At 44.4% G+C, this 15,610-nt stretch overlaps 2 non-coding genes across 2 annotated transcripts; one reads left to right on the top strand and one right to left on the bottom strand.

The window, feature by feature from the left end:
* Nucleotides 1–12,107: 12,107 nt before the first annotated feature.
* Nucleotides 12,108–12,180, bottom strand: trnak-cuu (transfer RNA lysine (anticodon CUU)). The gene has a single exon. It is a non-coding gene; the product is annotated as a tRNA-Lys (tRNA).
* Nucleotides 12,181–13,352: 1,172 nt separating this feature from the next.
* Nucleotides 13,353–13,435, top strand: trnal-cag (transfer RNA leucine (anticodon CAG)). The gene has a single exon. It is a non-coding gene; the product is annotated as a tRNA-Leu (tRNA).
* Nucleotides 13,436–15,610: the final 2,175 nt, after the last annotated feature.

Raw genomic sequence — 15,610 nt, 5'->3', positions numbered from 1 at the left:
AAAAGCAAACACGTTATTAATTAAATGAAATTGTCATCTCCTGTTGAAGCTCTGTGAGACTAGACTCACACATGGCTAGACTTGACTCGGCTCTGGCTTTCCCATCTATACCGATGCACTGCAAATACAACCCCCCTCTCTGCGGGAGTGCTGGCTGTGACGAATTAAACCAATTTCACAGGTATTTTCAAAGTAGAAGGGGATGAGATTTCCAGTGAACGACACCTCCCCCCCTCCAAAACCCAGTAAGTACAGTACTTACTAGTTAAGAAAGCTAGGCTCCTCAATGAAATTGCTTTAACATGCTAATGCGTTGGTGTAACAATCTGGGCGTGGCAAGCTTCTAATGTCTCCCGACTACGGCGAAAGGAACCCGTCTTTCATTGGAAGACAATGAACATATTCTACCCGTACATGAGAATATAATGCTGGCGCGTGGGCGTGGTGGGGTGCTGTACCAGCTGTCAAAAAAACATTTTTTTTTAAAGTCAATTGAGTGTCCATAATATTGCAATAAGTGAAAAGACCACGGGCATTCTTCCTCCCCCTACATTCTCAGAGTAGAATAGAATTTATTATTAGCACAATTTATTGCAGTGCTAAATTTAATATTATTGATTACTTATAATTTATGCTAACACCTAGATTTCTTAACTAGTAAGTACTGTACTTACCGGGTTTTGGAGGGGGGGGGTGTCTTTCGCTGGAAATCTCGCCCCCCTTCTACCTTGAACTCCCCCCTGTGTATTGTCCATTAGGGCAAGCGAGAGAGAGTGTGCTGTCCTTTGACAAAACAAGGCTCGCCAGATAATGTGAATCGAAACCTGTTTTTCTAGCTTTTAAAGTCGTGCGATGTGTAAGCAGGGACACATCATTATATCTTACATATGAAAAATACATAATATAGCTCCCAAACAAACGCAAACGTGTTTTTAATAAAATGCTTTTATTCACTCATAATCTGACTATTTCAGGAAGACTAAGGAAGGACTAAGGAAATTGTAATCTGTTGTTGAAGCTCTGTGAGCTCGGTGACTTTGAGACCACTTGTTATCCCAAGTTGTTTGAATCGCCACAATTCAAATAGAGAAAAAAGAGCTGACTGACAAGATTTAAGATGTGGCTGTCAATGTTGGATTAAAAAAAAACACGTTGCCTGACGTTAGTTGCATTGCTTGAAAAATAATTTTATTTTAAGAGACTGGATAAGCAATTCAAGTGTTTTTTTTTAACTTCCTGAAAAACAAGTAATAATTTAACAATACTGTATGTGCAAACGTTTTTTATGATATGTCGCTGTTGTGAATGTCTGTGGAGTGTATCTTATTTTCCTGTCTGTCCTGGCTGTGCTCTCTCACCTGCCCCCCCCCATCAATTCAATTCAATTCAATACAATCAGTGTTGGGTATTTGCTTTGTAATCTGTATTGCTTTGAGATGCCACTTTTAAAGGTGATATATAAAATCAAGGCTTTAACTTGCTTTAACTCCGCAAGTCTGAGTTCTTGTGTCCGTCCTATCCGAGCCCGAAAGTATTACAATATGTATCTTTATAGCAGGTGGTGTACAGCTTTTTATTATAGATTACACTTTTCTAAAATGTATTTAAAAAATAAAAATGATTACAATCTAATCTTTCCACATTTGACCCCAAGATCCCAAGAAAAATAAATCTAAACGGGGAGAAAGCTATGCTGAAAGTTTATTAAGATAGAAGACGAAGATATCAATTTATGTTGCATTTGTCTGATTGTGAATCAAAAACACATATATTAAAACACGCGTTTGCGATTTAAATCAAAACGCGATTTAAATCAATATAAATGTTTATATTGTAACACATAGGTGACTATTTATTGTTATTAAAATGACTTAAATTCGATCATGTTGTGATATTTAGAAATATAAATTTGTTTGGTGCGAGTGAAGTTTTATTTAATCACAGACCCAGGGAAACGTTTTATTTTTTCAAAGAAATGTTTGTTAAAAAAAGAAGTCATGGCTCCGGCTGGATTCTGGCTTGTGTTGCGGTACATGACTATAATTATATCGTTATTAATTTCTTTAGATATGCGATTCCATATTATATAAGCAGAAAAGCTTAAAACTGCCACTTTTTGACACGCTGTTTCACATGTTAGTTTGATGCTTAAAATGTTTAAGGAAAAATGGAATACTGGTGTGTATTTTTTCTTTAAAGTACCAATTCCCGGAATCTGACTGGCTGACACCCTTCTGAAGTGGTTCCATAATATCTGGTATACGGAAAAGAAAGCGTTGATAAAAAAGCCTGGATTCTCATGTATCTGATACAAGTCTTTGATATGCTCTTCAGGATCCTTGTGATATTTTCAGCTCTGGTTGAATGATAAGTGTAGGAGTTTAAATAATTTTTATAGTTAGAAATTATGAAATGCTCTGTTAAAAGCAAGGGAGTTTTTATGTCCGTTGCAGTAAAAGAAAATGCCTGACAAAGTAGGGCTTGGACAGATTTCAAGTGCTTGTACAAATGTGCTAAAGAAATTAGCAAAAAAAAGTAATTCCTTTATCATATTGGCTAGCTAATGTCCAGTCCTCGTTAGTTAGATCTACGAAATGCTGTGGTGTTTGTCAAAGAAAAAACTAAAAGTATTTTTGACTAAAATGACGGTTAGAAAGAATGTGGACCAGCATAATACTTTGAGTTTACAGCTTGTCCAAAGTCATTCATCATTAATACTATTAGTAATATCTTCGGTAAAGGCTTTGATGCATAAATATTTCTGATAAAGGTAGGTTGTGTACTTTTGTCCAACTGAGCAATCTTGCTTTCATAAAATATACCAACTTTTTAATGACTGATGATTAACATGCTGAAATACACAGTTTAAATTTAAAAGCTCAAATGCTGTACATGAGAGGTTAAGCTTTATTGGCTCCTCCTGGCGGTTTTACAAGGTGATTCCGGATACTTTCCGTCATGACGTCAAATGATGCGATCTACCGCGTGATACTGCGTTTTGATGCGACACGCCCACCGGGGTATACCGCGAAATGCCCCACCCATTTTGAATGGCTGCATCTGTATACAATTCTGGCCACTGCAGCTGCAGTGGGATGACAGATGTTCAACAAACGCGTCAATTTGGGCTGAAAACGACTTTTTGATGAGGTCTGCACACTGGTGCTAAGAGTTTACTTCGTACGCACTTCTGGCCAATGCAGTTGCAGTGGGATGCCAGAGGTTGCACAAACGGGTTGATTTGAGCTGAAAATGACGTTTTGACATGGTCTGCACACTGGTGCTAAGAGCTGACTATGTATACACTTCTGGCTACTGCAGCTCCAGTGGTTTGCCAAATGTTGCACTAATGTGTTGATTTGGGCTGAAAACGACGTTTTGACATGGTCTGCACACTGGTGCTAAGAGCTGACTAGGTATACAATTCTGGCCACTGCAGTTGCAGTGGGATGCCAGATGTTGACAAACGCGTCAATTTGGGCTGAAAACGACGTTTTGATGAGGTCTGCACACTGGTGCTAAGAGCTGACTCCGTATGCACTTCTGGCCACTGCAGTTGCAGTGGGATGCTTGAGGTTGCACAAACGCGTTAATATGAGCTGAAAACAACGTTTTGACTACTTCTGCACAGTGGGGCTAAGAGCTGACTAAGTGTGCTCATCTGGCCCCAGCAGTTACATTGGTATGCTTAAATTTGCAAAAACACGTTTATTTAGGCTGAAAAATATGTTTTGACAACTTCTGCACAATGGAGCTAAGGGCTGACTCAGTGTGCTCTTCCGGCCCCAGCAGTTAAAATGGGATGCTCAAGTTTGCAAAAAAGCGTTTATTTCGGCTAGAAAAACACCTTTTGACAACTTCTGCACAGTGGGGTTAAGAGCTGACTAAGTGTGCTCTTCTGGCCCCAGCAGTTACATTGGTATGCTCAATTTTGCAAGAACACGTTTCTTTAGGCTGAAAAACACGTTTTGACAACTTCTGCACAATGGGTCTAAGGACTGACTAAGTTTGCTCTTCTGGCCCTAGCAGTTACATTGGGATGCTCAATTTTGCAAAAATGCATTTATTTCGGCTGAAAAAAACTTTTTGGCAACTACTGCACAGTGGGGCCATGGGCTGACTCAGTGTGCTCTTCTGGCCCCAGCAGTTACATTGGGATGCTCAAGAGTGCAAAAACGTGTTTATCTCGTCTGTAAAACACATTTTGACAACTTCTGCACAGTGGGGCAAAGAGCTGACTCAGTTTGCTCTTCTGGCCCAACTGTCACACCCTCTGCAGCCAGAGGGCGGTCCTTCTCTGTCCTGTCCCTAGTTTCCTGCCTGCTGTCCTTCCAGTCCCTCTTTTTCCCTTGGGCTATACATTTCCGGGTCTTGCACTCTGCCCTTGCTCAGCATTGACATTCAGATGTCCTGAGACCCGCCTAGCACCAGGTCGCCCCACGTCCGCTACCTGAGGGCATAGGTTTCTATACGGCACTGCTGAACTCTTTGCACTAACGAGCCCGGGTCTTTTTCCCATCTCTCCACTATGCATATGGGTCTTTTTCCGCTCTCCTGCTCTCCACGGTTAGTCCCTTTGGACGTCTGTGACACCAACAGTTACATTGGGATGCTCAAAATTGTAAAAACGCGTTTATTTCAGCTGAAAAACACTTTTTGACAACTTCTGCATAGTGGGGCTAAGAGCTGACTTAGTGTGCTCTTCTGGCCCCAGCAGTTACATTGGGATGCCCAATCTGCAAAAACACATTTATTTCGGCTGAAAAACAAGTTTTGACAACTTCTAGACAGTGGGGCTAAGAGCTGACTCAGTGTGCTCTTCTGGCCCCAGCAGTTTCATTGGGATGCCCAAATCTGCAAAAACACATTTATCTAGGCTGAAAAATATGTTTTGACAACTTCTAGACAGTGGGGCGAAGAGTTGACTCAGTTTGCTCTTCTGGGCCCAACAGTTCTACATTGGGATGCTTACATTTGTAAAAACACGTTTATTTCGGCTGAAAAACACTTCTTGGCAACTACTGCACAGTGGGGCTATGGGCTGACTCACTGTGCTCTTCTGGCCCCAGCAGTTACATTGGGATGCTCAAGTTTGCAAAAACGCGTTTATCTCGGCTGAAAAACATGTTTTGACAACTTCTGCACAGTGGGGCTAAGAGCTGACTCAGTATGCTCTTTTGACTCCAGCAGTTACATTGGGATGCTCAGGTTTTAAAAACACATTTATTTCGTCTGAAAAACATGTTTTGACAACTTCTGCACGGTGGGGCTAAGAGCTGACTCAGTGTGCTCATCTGGCCCCAGCAGTTACATTGGGATGCCCAATCTGCAATAACATGTTTATCTAGGCTGACAAATATGTTTTGACAACTTCTGCACAGTGGGGCGAAGAGCTGACTCAATACCGCGGTATGTGATTAGTTGACCAACAGGGGCACTCGTGGTGCGTTGGGCTGTCGTAGAAAGTTTTAAATGTCTTTACTGTGCCCGTTTTAGTATTGAATATTTATATGGAATTATACCACTGAATGGAAATCTTAGTAGCTGAGCATAAAAAGAATAGGAGCATACTGTAACACGTGTGAAGGCCATAAACGATATTAATTTTGGAACATAAACATACAGTATATGGCTGGTCTCGGTACTTTAAAGAAAAAATACACACCAGTATTCCATTTCTCCCTAAACATTTTAAGCATCGAAGTCTTTAACATGTGAAATAGCATGTAAAAAAGTGGTAGTTTTAAGCTTTTCTGCTAATATAATATGGAATTGTGTATCTAAAGATATTAATAACGATATAATTATATCCGTGTACTGCGACAGGGCTGTGTAGGGCTGTTTCACCTCTGCTCATGCGACTTCCCCAGTACCCTGCTTGTCTACATGCTGGCCTAATAATCCACAAGATGTGTGTTCAAATCCAACTGGTGCTGTGACATATTTTTTAACAAACATTTTTAAAAAAAAATAGAATAGCAATATTATGGACAATTAATTGACTTTTTATATTTCTAAATATCACAACATGATCGAATTTAAGTCATTTTTAATAACAATTAATAGTCACCTTCTTTCCTTCTGACAACTGTCCCTGCTTCTGCTTCCTGCTTCTATCGTGTGTGTGTGTGGGGGGATCCCTTTAGATCTCCCTTCAGATTTAAAAGGTTATTAATCATATCTTCGGTGTCGTATCTTCCCAGTGTAGCTGATCTTTTGCTGCCTGGGTAAACTATCACAACCATTTAGAGAACTTAACATTTCTATTATCAACAAATTGTAAATACGATGTTTACATTGGTATTATTAATTTTTCACTTGAGTGTATGGAGGATTGTTTATTAAACTGCAGGACCTGAGCTTGCGTTCTGTTTCTCATCGCATTCGCAAAGGCGATTTCTGCCTCTAACACTGCTATGTCTGCGATTCAAAGTGCCGTGTAGAGCAGCTTCTAAAGTCTTGTTCACGCTTCTCCGATGTTGCTTTCTCTGTGCCAAAGTTCCATTTTAATGTCGGAACGGGGAGACCTAATCATTCCAGCCTAAAGCCACCCTTAAATCTTCTGAGGGATGTCTGAGTGCTAGCATGTCATTTGCCTTTTTTTTTTTAAACGGAGAGCGACGTTGAAAAAGGTTACCGCGGTTGCCTCGCCCTCCATGATAAATGATCGCAAGAAGGCAGTGGCGGCGCTCCCTGTAGTCGTGGCTGAGCGGTTAAGGCGATAAACTAAAATGCCACTGGGGTCTCCCCGCACTGGTTCGAATCCTGCCGACTACGGCATCCTTCTCGTGTCACTGTGCACCTGCCTAGAAAAAGGCGGAGTGCTGTTTCTCTCTTCCTGGTTCTTGTACAAACACTAAATTGCTGGGACCTGCTGCCTTGGAAGTAGTCTTCAGCCTCCATCAACAACATTTCACAGCTGGAAGCTGACATCCATGCTTCTGGCATTGGCATGTCTTGCAACCTTACTTCCAGCCTGTGAAGACCTAATTATTCAAACTGAAAGAACCGACTGAATAGGTGTATGCAGTGTACCAGGAGGAGCAGGGACCATAGCATTGGAGGGGTGAGGATAGCACAGATGGAAACATGTTTTCATGCGCTCCTCTGGGAGGAATGAAAATAAAAGGCAAAACCGGAAACAGTAGTAGCCGCAAGAGGAAGTGTCTTCAAGCGCCAAGCAGGCGCTCCTCGTTAGTATAGTGGTGCGTATCCCCGCCTGTCACGTGGGAGACCAGGGATGGATTGCTAGACGGCGAGCCAGGTTGCTTTTCTCCCATCAGATTCCAACCGCTAATGCTAACGCAGTGTGTGGGAGCTTACATGCTTTTCCTTTCCCGTCATTTTCGGACGACTATTCCAAAGGGGTAACCTGTCAACTCCTTCATGCTTTTCGAAAATCTGCCTGTGCACTTGATTATTGCTGTTGTTGTTTTCTTTCCCAACAGAGTTCAAGAGTTCAATATTGATCATAACAATCTCCAGCGAGCAAAGCAGGAAAGGCCTGAAGACACGAGGCATTCTTAAACCAGTACTGGGCTGCACGGCCTTCTGTTGCGATCAGGTTATATTCGAGTGAAAAAGTCAGAGCAACCACAATCCTATGGAGGACAAGCTAAATCAGGAGAGGAATGGGATAAACCTGCCCCTATAGCCACACGTTTCCTACATCAGGGAGCTCCACCCATTGGTACCCAACAGAGAGAGAGCATGGAACAAGTTCCTTCTATGGAGTGGGATTCAAGCCCACACCTCCAGGGGAGACGATGACCTGAACGCAGCACCTTAGACCGCTCGGCCATCTTGACACTAGCCCCCAGCCCCAAAGCGGTCTGATGAGCCACCGTGATCCCACTACGCTCCTCGAGTATCGCACTGTTATTAATACTACAGTGTGACTCCAGCATTAAAATGTTTGGAAAATGTGTCGCCTTTTATAATCCAGTGCAGAGCAGTGTGTGATGATTTGTGCTACAAAACACCAAGCGCTCAAAGTGACGTCTGTGTTTGTCGTTCATTCAACTCTTTCATTACTAATGTAGGAAATAATGTAGCAGTTGTGTCGAGTAGACAGGGTAACTGTCACCAGAGTGGCGCAGCAGAAGCGAGCTGAGCTCATAACCCAGAGAGTGATGGATTGAAACCATCCTCTACTACATGTGTCTTATGCGCGATTCATAACCATGCCATCGGGTTAGCAAAGTGCAAAATTGTCTTCAGTTGTTCTGAGAACTTTTATAGTTTCTTCGAATGCTTCAACGGAGCCTTGAAATCGAAGCAGTTATGTTTATATTGATTTCTCGCATTAATCATTATGAACCAGGAACAGCCAGCACAGTCGGTCGCATTAGTAATTTTGTCACGTCTCTACTTGGCAGAGCATTCAAAGAAATCCAGTACCGAGCATTGTCAGCTGTCACTGAGACTAGACCCCCCTCTTAGGCTGCGCAAACGATCTTTTAAATTTTTATAGAGAAATGAAGGCTGTACAGTATGCGTTACAATATAAACATTTATATTGATTTAAAACATGTTTTGATTTAAATCATAAACGGGTGTTTAATTATATATGTTTTTTGATTCACAATCAGACAAATGCAACATAAATTGTTATCTTTGTCTTCTAAGCATCTTAATAAACTTTCAGCACAGCTTTTTCCCCGTTTATATTTAATTTTTTTTGGATTTTGGGATCGAACGTGGAAAGATTAGATTGTAATCGTTTTTATTTTTTAAATACAGTTTAGAAAAGTGTAATCCATACTAAAAAGCTGTACATTACATGCTATAAAGATACATACTGTATGTTTAGATATTTAGATATTTAGACCTGGCACGGCAAAGAGAGAGGGAGGAGGCGCGGAGCTCAGTTCTGCTGCCTGGGGCGCGTAATACATCAATTGCATCGGCATTTATAACTTAGTTTTTAAAATTAGTCAAGCAATATGAAGCATCTCTTTTTACTTTTAAGTCCCTTAATTATCATTAAGCACAGTTTTCTCACCATTTTGACTACTTTTTGATACCATTCTTAGACAAAGCAGAAACTTGTTGTACTTTCTAATGACATACAACTGGAAAGATTACAGATGTGGGGGGAAGGGTGTCGAGCCAAAGAGGACCCTGAATCAGACCTGTTAAAAAACTGGTTCAGCCTTTTTGAAGACAGTGATTTCTTGATTTCTCTAGTTCCTAGTTTCTCTAGTTCCCTTTAAAATAAACTAGTATTCAACAATGCAGAGTATTACATGGCCAGTATTTACATATGATATTTGTGATACTTATCTCTCGGGCGAGGCTTCGGTTCAAATCCCACTCCTGACAGAAAGCTTGCTCAGTGCCGACTCCAGTCTGGTGCAAATGAGTGAAGCAGCCTGACGTAGGGAACGTGCGCCGATAGGCGTAGGTGTATCCCCTGCCTCTTCCGATTTAGCTCGTACTCCATAGGATGGAAGCGGATGCTCTGGCTCTTTCACTCGAATATAACCTGATCGCAACAGAAGGCCGTGCAGCCCAGTGCTGGTTTAAGAATGCCTCGTGTCTTCAGGCCCCTATTCCTTCAGGTTACCCCTTTAGAATAGTCGTCCGAAAAAGACGGGAAAGGAAAAGCATGTAAGCTCCCACACACTGCGTTAGCATTAGCGGTGGGAATCTGATGGGAGAAAAGCAACCTGGCTCGCCGTCAAGCAATCCATCCCTGGTCTCCCACGTGACAGGCGGGGATACGCACCACTATACTAACGAGGAGCGCTTGCTTGGCGCTTGAAGACACTTCGTCTTGCGGCTACTACTGTTTCCGGTTTCGTCTTTTCTTTTCATTCCTCCCAGAGGAGCGCATGAAAACGTTTCCATCTGCGCCATCCTCACCCCTCCAATGCTATGGTCCCTGCTCCTCCTGGTGCACTGCAAACACTCATTCAGCCGGTTCTTTCAGTTTGAATAATTAGGTCTTCAAAGGCTGGAAGTAGGGCGCAAGACATGCCAATGCCAAAAGCGAGGCTGTGTGCTTCCAGCTGTGAAATGTCACTGGTGGACGTTGAAGACATTACTTCCAAGGTAGCAGGTCCAAGCGATTTAGCGTTTGTACAAGAAGCAGGAAGAGAGAAACGGCACTCCGCCTTGTTCTGGGCAGGCCGAAGCGCCAGGAGAAGGGCGCCGTAGTCGGCAGGATTCGAGCCGACGCGGGGAGACCCCAATGGCTTTCTAGCCCATCGCCTTAACCGCTCGGCCACGACTACAGGGAGCGCCACCGCCGCCGGCTTGAGATCATTTAACACGGAGGGCGAGGCGGCGGTGGTAACCATTTTCAATGTCGCTCTCCGTTTCCCCCCAAAAAAAGCCAAATGACATGCTAGCACTCGGACACCCTTCAGAAGACTGAAGGGTGGCTTAAAGCTGGAAGGATTAGGTCTCCCCGTTCCGACGCGACAATCGAACTTCCTTAGGCAGAGAGAAAGCAACATCGAGGAGCGTCAACAAGACTTTAGAAGCTGCGCCACACGCCACTTTCAGTCGCAGACACAGCAGTTTTAAAGGCAGGAATCGCCTTTGCGAACGCCATGAGAAACAGAACGCAAGCTCAGGTCCTGCGGTTTAACAAACAGCCACGGCTTTCAAGCGACATTTCTTTTCTGGAGCGAATTCACTTTCAACTTCAAGAAATTCACACAACTTGCGAAATACGAAATACAAATCTGGCTCATCGCTGCACAAGAAATACCGCCGGCTGGCAAGAAAATGACAACGGTGTTTTTCCTTAACGAAAAACTTCCCATGGAGAAAAACAACGGCTGTGCGTCTCTGTCGGCTTGATTCAGTTTAATGCAAGTATTCATTCTCCTCCTGGAAAATACAGCTTGCGAAAGATGAAATACAATTCTTGGCTTTTCTGGGTGAGTGCAGAAGAAATCCTGCCGGCTGGCAGAAGAATTCCAGCCTTTTTTACTCTTTAACCAGAAACTTGCGAATGATACAAAGCAAGCGGGGTGCGTTTCTGTGCAGCTGTTAACTGAACAGCTGCTGCTTCAAGCCCACCCAGGGCTCATTCCGATTTCAACATCATGCCCCCTGAAGGTAGACTGGATTTCTTTGCGAAGCATTCACCTTTTGGACGTTTCAGGAAAGGTGCGTGTCGATGCCAGACTTGAAAAGCTTTCCATACAAAGAAACAACATAGTGCTTTTGATTGATGGGAAACGGCAAGAGCGGTTTGAGCAGCTCCGGCCTCTCAACCGCTTTACAATGTGATCGGCACCTCGGTAGCCAGTTTAGAAGGCTGAAAAGGATGCTGGAAGCACAGCGACGTTCTAAAACCAGCGCTTGAAAAGCATCTGCATACATAAAATGTCCATTTCCCCAAAGCTGAATCTGCATCTTCAGAAGATTGTCAGCTATACGTTTTCGTTCTTTGTTTCCTTTTTTTACGACAAGCTTTCGAGAAATGAACTGTCTATTGTGATGAAGGCTGCATTAGAAATTGTGCATCTAGCTTAGTTCAATGAAATCGGGAGGTGCACCTGTCTCAAGCGGATGGCTCTTTGCAGGCACACTACGGAAACCTGCGGGCGCAAGTTGGGAGAAGTGACTCTTGCAGAGTGTTGAGCTTCGAGAAGAGGGCTCCGCTCAGGAAGATATTTCCACATGTTGAAGAGTCGCTTTTCGCCCTTTCTTTCCCACATTTTTCCAGTGCGGTTATTGATCGCGTTCAAAATGTTTTCCCAACGTACGTGTTACCTGCAAAATCACAGTGAAACTGTTATGCCGAAAAGATTCCTAATAGTTATTGTATTAGAATAGCTCTCCAATTTCTTAGTCTTCGTACACGCAATGTTTAAGGAAACGCTAGAGTAAATGAAACTGTAAATAGACAGGAGCTCTTCTTAGTTTTCATACAAGTTATGATGGCTGCAGCTCCTATCTGCGTCCGGGTGACCGGAGCCAAGGGATTATCTGCGGAACCTTTGATTTATCTCTCGGGCAAGGAGCTAGATACGCCCTTTTCATCTCGGTTTGATCACACCTGTGCATTAAAACGCAGTGCTCGGTACCATCGAGGTGTAAGAGGTTCAAGGATGAGCGGGAAACTTTGTTAATAAGGAGACGGGCACCGCCCAACGTGGGGCTCGAACCCACGACCCTGAGATTAAGAGTCTCATGCTCTACCGACTGAGCTAGCCGGGCGCCGGTGGAGCTGGTGGTTAACTTGTCCCTGTTGACGGCAATTTGACAAGGTATACTTCCTGGCTTTTCATCATGTGCTGACCGGATTCGAGAGTAGCACACCCTGTTCTTTGTTGATTACTGTACCTCCAGCAGCGCAAATGTCAGTAATCATTGAAATGTACGACCTACAATCTCCTCAGCATGCCCGCGTGGACTCCTCAGTGATCATCCTTCTACGTTCTGCTGTAGTTTTCATGCAAGTGAAAACCGTGCTCCAAATAACAGCGGCACAGTTGTATCCTGCGGTAAGCATTCTTCTAATTCCATCGTTTTGCTCCAGGTAAAAGGTAGCGCATCATAGTGTTGATATTCCAAGGTTTCAGAGTCCGTATTGGATGGCTTGGATGCAGACATCGCTCAGAGCTCCCAGTATGATTTTCCCGAGTTCAGTTTTGCAGTGTTTTAGTGCTTTACTACTTCCAGTGGGCCTTTGAATGCTCTGCTAAGTAGAGACGTGACATAATTACTAATGCGACCGAGTGTGCTGGCTGTTCCTGGTTCGTAATGATTAACGCGAGAAATCAATATAAACATAACTGCTTCGATTTCGAGGTTCAGTTGAAGCTTTCAAAGAAACTATCAAAGACCTCAGAACAACCGAAGACACATTTGGTCAACTCCGTATTGGTGAAGATTAAAGAGTCCCGCAAGTGTCAAGCTTGCACAAACACACACGAGAGAGAAACTCAGGACAGAATTTAAAGAAAGGGAGATGCAGACTATTTGAAGGCACTTTGCTAACCCAATGGCATGCTTATGAATCGTGCATAGGACACATGTAGCAGAGGATGGTTTCGATCCATCGACCTCTGGTTTATGGGCCCAGCACACTTCCGCTGCGCCACTCTGCTGACGGCCTCTCTGCGTGTGGCGCACAACTGCTCTTTTTATTTCCTACATAAGTGATGAAAGAGTTGAAAGTTTCAACGACAAACGCAGACGTCACTTTGAGCGCTTGGTGTTGTAGCACAAATCATCACATGCTGCTCTACACTGGATTATAAAAGCCGACACATTTTCCAAACATTTTAATGCTGGAGTCACACTGTAGTATTAATAACAGTGCGATACTCGAGGAGCGTAGTGGGATCGCGGTGGCTCATCAGACCGCCCCGGGACAGGGGGCCCGCGTCAGGATGGCCGAGCGGTCTAAGGCGCTGCGTTCAGGTCGCAGTCTCCCCTGGAGGCGTGGGTTCGAATCCCACTCCTGACAAAAAGCTTGCTCAGTGCTGTCTCCACTCGGGTGCAAATGGGTGAAGCAGCCTGACGCAGGGAACGTGCGCTGATAGGCGTAGATGTATCCCCTGCCTCTTCCGATTTAGCTCGTGCTCCATAGGATGGAAGCGGATGCTCTGGCTTTTTGACTCGAATATAACCTGATCACAACAGAAGGCCGTGCAGCCCAGTGCTGGTTTAAGAATGCCTCGTGTCTTCAGGCCCCTATTCCTTCAGGTTACCCCTTTGGAACAGTCGTCCGAAAAAGACGGGAAAGGAAAAGCATGTAAGCTCCCACACACTGCGTTAGCATTAGCGGTTGGAATCTGATGGGAGAAAAGCAACCTGGCTCGCCGTCAAGCAATCCATCCCTGGTCTCCCACGTGACAGGCGGGGATACGCACCACTATACTAACGAGGAGCGCTTGCTTGGCGCTTGAAGACACTTCCTCTTGCGGCTACTACTGTTTCCGGTTTCGTCTTTTCTTTTCATTCCTCCCAGAGGAGCGCATGAAAACGTTTCCATCTGCGCCATCCTCACCCCTCCAATGCTATGGTCCCTGCTCCTCCTGGTGCACTGCAAACACTCATTCAGCCGGTTCTTTCAGTTTGAATAATTAGGTCTTCAAAGGCTGGAAGTAGGGCGCAAGACATGCCAATGCCAAAAGCGTGGCTGTGTGCTTCCAGCTGTGAAATGTCACTGGTGGATGTTGAAGACATTACTTCCAAGGCAGCAGGTCCAAGCGATTTAGCGTTTGTACAAGAAGCAGGAAGAGAGAAACAGCACTCCGCCTTTTTCTGGGCAGGCCGAAGCGACAGGAGAAGGGCGCCGTAGTCGGCAGGATTCGAGCCGACGCGGGGAGACCCCAATGGCTTTCTAGCCCATCGCCTTAACCGCTCGGCCACGACTACAGGGAGCGCCGCCGCCGCCGGCTTGCGATCATTTAACACGGAGGGCGAGGCGGCGGAGGTAACCTTTTTCAATGTCGCTCTCCGTTTCCCCAGAAAAAAAGCCAAATGACATGCTAGCACCCGGACACCCTTCAGAAGACTGAAGGGTGGCTTAAAGCTGGAAGGATTAGGTCTCCCCGTTCCGACGCGACAATCGAACTTCCTTAGGCAGAGAGAAAGCAACATCGAGGAGCGTCAACAAGACTTTAGAAGCTGCGCCACACGCCACTTTCAGTCGCAGACACAGCAGTTTTAAAGGCAGGAATCGCCTTTGCGAACGCCATGAGAAACAGAACGCAAGCTCAGGTCCTGCGGTTTAACAAACAGCCACGGCTTTCATGCGACTGGACATTTCTTTTCTGGAGCGAATTCACTTTCAACTTCAAGAAATTCACACAACTTGCGAAATACGAAATACAAATCTGGCTCATCGCTGCACAAGAAATACCGCCGGCTGGCAAGAAAATGACAACGGTGTTTTTCCTTAACGAAAAACTTCCCATGGAGAAAAACAACGGCTGTGCGTCTCTGTCGGCTTGATTCAGTTTAATGCAAGTATTCATTCTCCTCCTGGAAAATACAGCTTGCGAAAGATGAAATACAATTCTTGGCTTTTCTGGGTGAGTGCAGAAGAAATCCTGCCGGCTGGCAGAAGAATTCCAGCCTTTTTTACTCTTTAACCAGAAACTTGCGAATGATACAAAGCAAGCGGGGTGCGTTTCTGTGCAGCTGTTAACTGAACAGCTGCTGCTTCAAGCCCACCCAGGGCTCATTCCGATTTCAACATCATGCCCCCTGAAGGTAGACTGGATTTCTTTGCGAAGCATTCACCTTTTGGACGTTTCAGGAAAGGTGCGTGTCGATGCCAGACTTGAAAAGCTTTCCATACAAAGAAACAACATAGTGCTTTTGATTGATGGGAAACGGCAAGAGCGGTTTGAGCAGCTCCGGCCTCTCAACCGCTTTACAATGTGATCGGCACCTCGGTAGCCAGTTTAGAAGGCTGAAAAGGATGCTGGAAGCACAGCGACGTTCTAAAACCAGCGCTTGAAAAGCATCTGCATACATAAAATGTCCATTTCCCCAAAGCTGAATCTGCATCTTCAGAAGATTGTCAGCTATACGTTTTCGTTCTTTGTTTCCTTTTTTTACGACAAGCTTTCGAGAAATGAACTGTCTATTGTGATGAAGGCTGCATTAGAAATTGTGCATCTAGCTTAGT

The sequence above is a fragment of the Lepisosteus platostomus genome, chromosome 26 (genome assembly GCF_059453375.1).
Source record: "Lepisosteus platostomus isolate fLepPlt1 chromosome 26, fLepPlt1.hap1, whole genome shotgun sequence".
In the NCBI taxonomy this organism is placed as follows: domain Eukaryota; kingdom Metazoa; phylum Chordata; class Actinopteri; order Semionotiformes; family Lepisosteidae; genus Lepisosteus; species Lepisosteus platostomus.
Note: the sequence above shows the minus strand (reverse complement) of the source record. Positions and strands in the feature narration are given on the sequence as shown.